Source organism: Malus domestica, chromosome 06 (genome assembly GCF_042453785.1).
Source record: "Malus domestica chromosome 06, GDT2T_hap1".
Taxonomy (NCBI): Eukaryota; Viridiplantae; Streptophyta; class Magnoliopsida; order Rosales; family Rosaceae; genus Malus; species Malus domestica.
The window spans coordinates 8717535-8723037 of NC_091666.1; the positions used below are offsets into that span (position 1 = coordinate 8717535).

The following is a 5503-nucleotide window of genomic DNA, read 5'->3' on the forward strand; positions in this document are numbered from 1 at the left end:
TTGATTACAAAGCGTCTTCCTTGTAGGTAGTTTTGCCACTTCTTCACAGCATGCACTATGGCAATCAACACCCTTTCATATGTAGAAAGAGCTTGGTTTCTGGGGCCTAAGGATTGGCAAGTGAAAGCTATAGGTCTCCCTAATTGATGTAGCACAACACCAATACCACATCCAGAAGCATCACATTCTAATTCAAAGGTCTTAGAGAAATCTAGAAAGGCAATAACCTGTGGTGAAACCATGATCGACTTGAGCTGCTCAAAAGCTAATGTAGCCTCGGAATCCCATTGAAACCCATCTTTCCTTGTGAGTTTGTACAAGGGTTGACATATATTCCCATAGCTTGGCACAAATTTCCTATAATAGCCCATGAACCCCAAAAAACCCCTTAGCTCTTTCACATTCTTAGGTACATGCCAGGCTTGTATAGTTTACAATTTGGAAGGGTTAGCAGCTACACCTTCATGAGATACGATGTGTCTCAAATACTCCACAAAAGCTTGTCTAAATGAGCATTTAGTTTGCTTGAGATAGAGATGGTTGTCTCTGAGGATTCCCAAGACAAGCTGCAAATGCATCAAGTGATCTGCCCAAGTCTTACTATAGATGAGAATATCATCAAAGAAGACTGACACAAATTGTCAGAGATATGGCTTGAACAAATCATTCATAAGACTCTGGAAAGTGGCTGGTGCATTGGTGAGGCCAAAAGGCATCATAAGGAACTCGTAATGGCCTTCATGAGTTCGAAAGGCTGTTTTTTCCACATCTGCAGGGTTGGTGGTAACTAAAGCGTAAATCCAACTTGGAAAAGTACCTTGCGCCATACAATTCATCCAAAAGGTCATCTATTAAAGGAATGGGATACTTATCCTTGAAAGTGAGTGAGTTAAGCTCTCTGTAATCCATGCACATTCTCCACGTGCTATCCTTCTTCTTTACCAACAAGACAGGAAATGAGAAGGGACTATGGCTTTTTTGAATGAATATGGCATTAAGCAATTCCTAAACAGCCTTTTCAATTTCAGTTTTCTGCAGTGGACCATAATGATATGGCCTAATATTGGGTGGTTTAGCTTCTTGCACTAATGGAATGTGATGATTATGTGTCCTGTGGGGTGGTAGCTTAGTAGGTCGAAAAAAATCTCTTCAAAGTCTCCTAACAACTTTTGCAGGTCATGAAGCTGTTCTCCACTTAAGTCACAAGCTGCAACCTTCCCATTCTTTATAGAATAAAGAAACAAGCCTAAATTGGAGTTAATGATCTCCTTGTCTAAGTATTGTAATAACACTTCTAGAATAGTATGTGCAGGAGGGACTTTGTGAGTTAATTTGTAAGTGTGATTGTCCCAAGTGAATTCCATGATGAGTAGTTGGAAATCCCACAACACAAGACTCATTGTGGATAGCCATTGTACTCCCAATACCACATCACAACCTCCAAGTGGTAATGAGAACAGATCCACTGTGCAATTATACCCTCCCAAAGTAAGACTAGCATATGGACAACAACCAAAACTTCGAACCATTCCTCCATCTGCAATCATCACTTCAAAACACTTAGTAGGGAAGGTATGATAATCCCATTGTTTGAGCAGCTTAGAGTCAATAAAATTGTGTGTGCTACCCAAGTCCAAGAGGATTGTAACATACTAGCCATTAAGCTGCCCTTCAATTTTCATAGTTTTGGAAGTCTGTCCTCCATTGGTGCCATAGAAGGCACAAGCACTGAGCTCCATATTGTGTAATTCAGGAGGCACCTCACAAGCCTTAACCACTACTTCCTCTGAATCCAGTACATCCAACATAAGAAGTTGCTTCAACCCGCATTTATGTCCGTTTGTCCACTTATCAGTACAAAACCAGCATTCATCTTTTTCACGTTTCCTTTGAATCTCTACCGGAGTGAGTCTCTTAATGGCTAAATTACCCAGGCAAGGTATAGTGTGAAATGCAGGAGTAACCATGGGGTGTGAGATTTAGCTGGAAGAAAAGACTTAACCGGTGTAGATTTAAACTCAGAAAGTTTTTCATCCAATTGCACTGCAATTGCAATGGCATCATGCACAGTGACAAGCCTCAAAAGCTTAACATCATATTTTAATTCCTTCTTCAATCCTCCTATGAAACAGCTTTTAAGAATAATAGGACCAATTTCACAAGAGCGATTAGCCAAACGGTGAAATTCAAGTACATACTCATGGAGGGTGCCGGTTTGTTGAAGTTTGAAAAGAGCCTCAGCATTATCGTCAAACTCTAAGGGTCCGAACTCACAACACAGAGCCTGGGAGAATTCAAGCCAGTTTGGTGTAGCATGAAGGCAGTCCATCCACCTAAACTACTGTAGCACCTCCCCCTCCAAATAAAAAGAAGCGGTTAACACTCGCTGAGGATCAGAGATATTGTAGAAGCTGAAGAACTGTTCCGCCTTGTAAATCCAAGCTAAGGGGTCCTCACCCTTAGTGAATCGAGGAAAATCTATACGCTGCTGCCAAGGAAGACGAGGATTCGGACCGCCGCTAGCCCAGATTTGAGGTCGATGGGGATGAAGCGGATCAGAATCGGGGGAAGGGGCCGGTTCAGCGATAGGGGAAGCGGAATGGCCCGTACCGCAGCTCGAAAACTACAGCTCACGGTGAAACTGCTCAAAGTACACCGAAAGGTGGGCTTAGAAGTGGCCAGGAAGCTTAGCATCGAACTCAATGTTCACCGCCTCAGTGATCAGAGCGGGAAAGGAAGCTTCCAGAGCTGAAAAACGAGCATCCATGGAGGTTTGGCGAGTATGTGGTTTGTGGCGGGGCATACACCGTAGGGAAAACCAGGAATGGATGGGTGATACCATGTTAGACCACAAATCCTCTATTGGAAATCAACCTAAGCTCAAAGGAGCTATGGTGGTAATGCGAGAGAAGGGAGAAGAAGTTTAACAGGAATATTCTTCAATATTCAAATCTGGTCCTTACACAATGAGTAGTAAGGGATATATACCCACTAGCTAGCAATCCAGTGTGGAAATGCCAACTGTACATCTCTAACAACTTATTTAATAAACTCCCTACAATACTGAACCCCTTAACAATCAAGTCTCAGATTCTAGATCATTACAATTCAGTCCCTATTCCCTTACAATTCACCCATTTACTATAGCTGCTTATTATTCTTGTGATCGAAGTGATCACAGGCCTGCAATTCATAACACCCTCTCCCCATCACCTCCTCCCCTCTTCGCCGTTTCTCGCTCTCTAAGTCTGTGTTATGTGTGCCCATTTTTTTTTATTTGTTTACGTTTTGAATTCTGAGTTTTTAACTTCTGGGTTTGGATTGTTGTTGTGCTTTTTTTTATTTGGGGCAGGCCTCCGGGTGCGTTGGGATGCATTCAGTCACTACTACCACTCCACAGCGCGATGGCGGCGGCGAGGCTGACGTCATCGCTGGGCACTACATCGAGGAGTTGCCGAGCGCTCTCATAGGGTACTCTCTGCCGCACCCCTCCCGGCCTCTAATAAAACATTTTGCTTTCTTTTCTAGCTGTGAGTCACTTTTTCTTTTATTACCATTGTATTAATAATTGTAATTCTTCTTCATTTTCATGTTTGCTCACTTGGGTTCTCATCAAAATTTGAGCTTTGCATTGTTGTTTCTTATGGGTGATGCATTTGAACAGATTTGATTGATTAGTAACTCCCCTTTTGTTGCATTTTGTTGTGCGGTGGAACCCGGATAGGAAATTAACTTATAGAAGGTCCCTTGTACACTTTGGAGATAAATATGGACTAGAATAGGAGTTACACAATTTTGGGTACCCGAAACTGGGTTGTTGTGTCTTTGAAACTATGAGCACTCTCTATGTAAGATTGGCTCACCGGGTTTCCCTTAGAGCTTGTTGGGGGTGTCCTGGCTATTCAAAGAGGTTGTAGTTTTGGTAATTATAAAATTTAAGGAAATGAAAATGAGGGTGGATGTGCTTTTGATAGGGTGTGTTATCTGACTGGAATATTTGGTTCCTGCAGGCACATAATGTCCATTATGCTTGAACCTGCTAGTTAAGGCCTGCTGCGTCATTACCAAGTATGAAACTATGAATTTCCCTAAAAAACCCTAAAAATGCTTAACTATGTTAGTTTGGAGGCTTCTATTTCGTCTATCCCTTGATTTCGTCAGTTTTGATGAGTGTACCGGCAATTGTCGTTTTATGTGCATGCACAATCTGGTTTGATCTTTTTAGTTTCATAAATTGCAGATTAGGAGTGTCTAACGATTAATATAGGATGCTATTACGATGTAATGTTTTCCATTAGGCTGTACTGCACTTAATTTATCATACTCTGGCCATATTATGACGATATCTGTAGAGTTTGCAAGTGAGCAAGTTGAGTTAATCCATTGTCCATTGTCTTGAAAACTGTAACCAATCGGTGTAAGTGTAATGCCAATATGGAAAGAAGATGTGATTTTATGGAGATAAAAGAAAACTTATAGTACAAACACTTTGCCATTAGTTTGTTGAACTTATATCGTATACCATGTCTTAATAAATAAGCATGTTTTGATAACATAGCTGCTTCTTGTCCCAGATGGAATTGATGATACGTGAGACATGTATGCAGTATATGGAGGTGGGCCCTGCCATTTATGCTCATTGTGTCTGACTTAAAACATTAACTAGATATACGGACATGTTGATCAGTGGTTATTGGACAATTTTCCTAGCCATATGTATTATGACAAGAAGTTTTTGTGGATGCTGCAATTGAGTTTACTTTTGCTGTAGAACATCTTTGAAACGCCCACATGATCACATTTCTTTAACGTTTTTGTGGGGTCGTTCTGAACTGATTGGGTTCTTTAATTTGGAATGCAACAATCTCTGCATTATTCTCCTCTTATAGAGGGTTTCAGTTTGTGTTCCTAATTTGAGCATTTGTGTTTGATGATCCAGAGCTTGGTCTGTCAGTTCCGAGGTGATTCGTAGCAGAAGCTCTCTTCGTTACAAGAAGTTACCCTTCACAAGAATGGATACGCAAACATTTTGTAGTTTTATTTATTCAAAACCCTGACTGAAGTTAAAATTGATTCGTCCTACAAGATAGGATGCTACAGCTTGGTACATAATAGTCCAATTGGCTCGTTCAATACTATGTATTTATGAATCTTTCATTTCGAATGTAAGTCCATGTCTTTACAGAAAGTACTCGCCTTCCTTCTCAAGTAAAGTTTATCATGCTTGATGTCCTTGATGCCCATTCCATAGATATTTGAAGCAAAATTCATGCAATCTAAGGTTGCATTTGTGATTATTCGGGACATTTACTGTTTTGGTTGTGTCATTTTTCTAGAGGCAAATTTCACAACGAAGCTGTGGCCTCTCGTTGTCACTCACAATTTTTCAGAGTTTAGATTTGTTCAATTGCGTTGTGTAGTCGGAGTTTTGTCTTGAAATTTCTTTTTTCTTAGCACAAACAAAAAAGAAGAGTCAAATCCTAATGTAGCAAAACTAGATACA

General features: G+C 40.7%; 1 long non-coding RNA gene across 4 annotated transcripts; it reads left to right on the forward strand.

Moving 5' to 3' along the window:
• Window positions 1-3074: 3074 nt before the first annotated feature.
• On the forward strand, window positions 3075-5232 carry LOC103437114 (uncharacterized). Of its 4 annotated transcripts, none has more exons than XR_011581951.1 (5): window positions 3105-3246; window positions 3353-3530; window positions 4011-4068; window positions 4575-4616; window positions 4940-5232. It is a non-coding gene; the product is annotated as an uncharacterized lncRNA (long non-coding RNA). The 4 variants fall into 4 exon arrangements; XR_011581954.1 differs by having other exon boundaries at window positions 3353-3471; XR_011581953.1 differs by lacking the exon at window positions 4575-4616 and having other exon boundaries at window positions 3075-3246.
• Window positions 5233-5503: the final 271 nt, after the last annotated feature.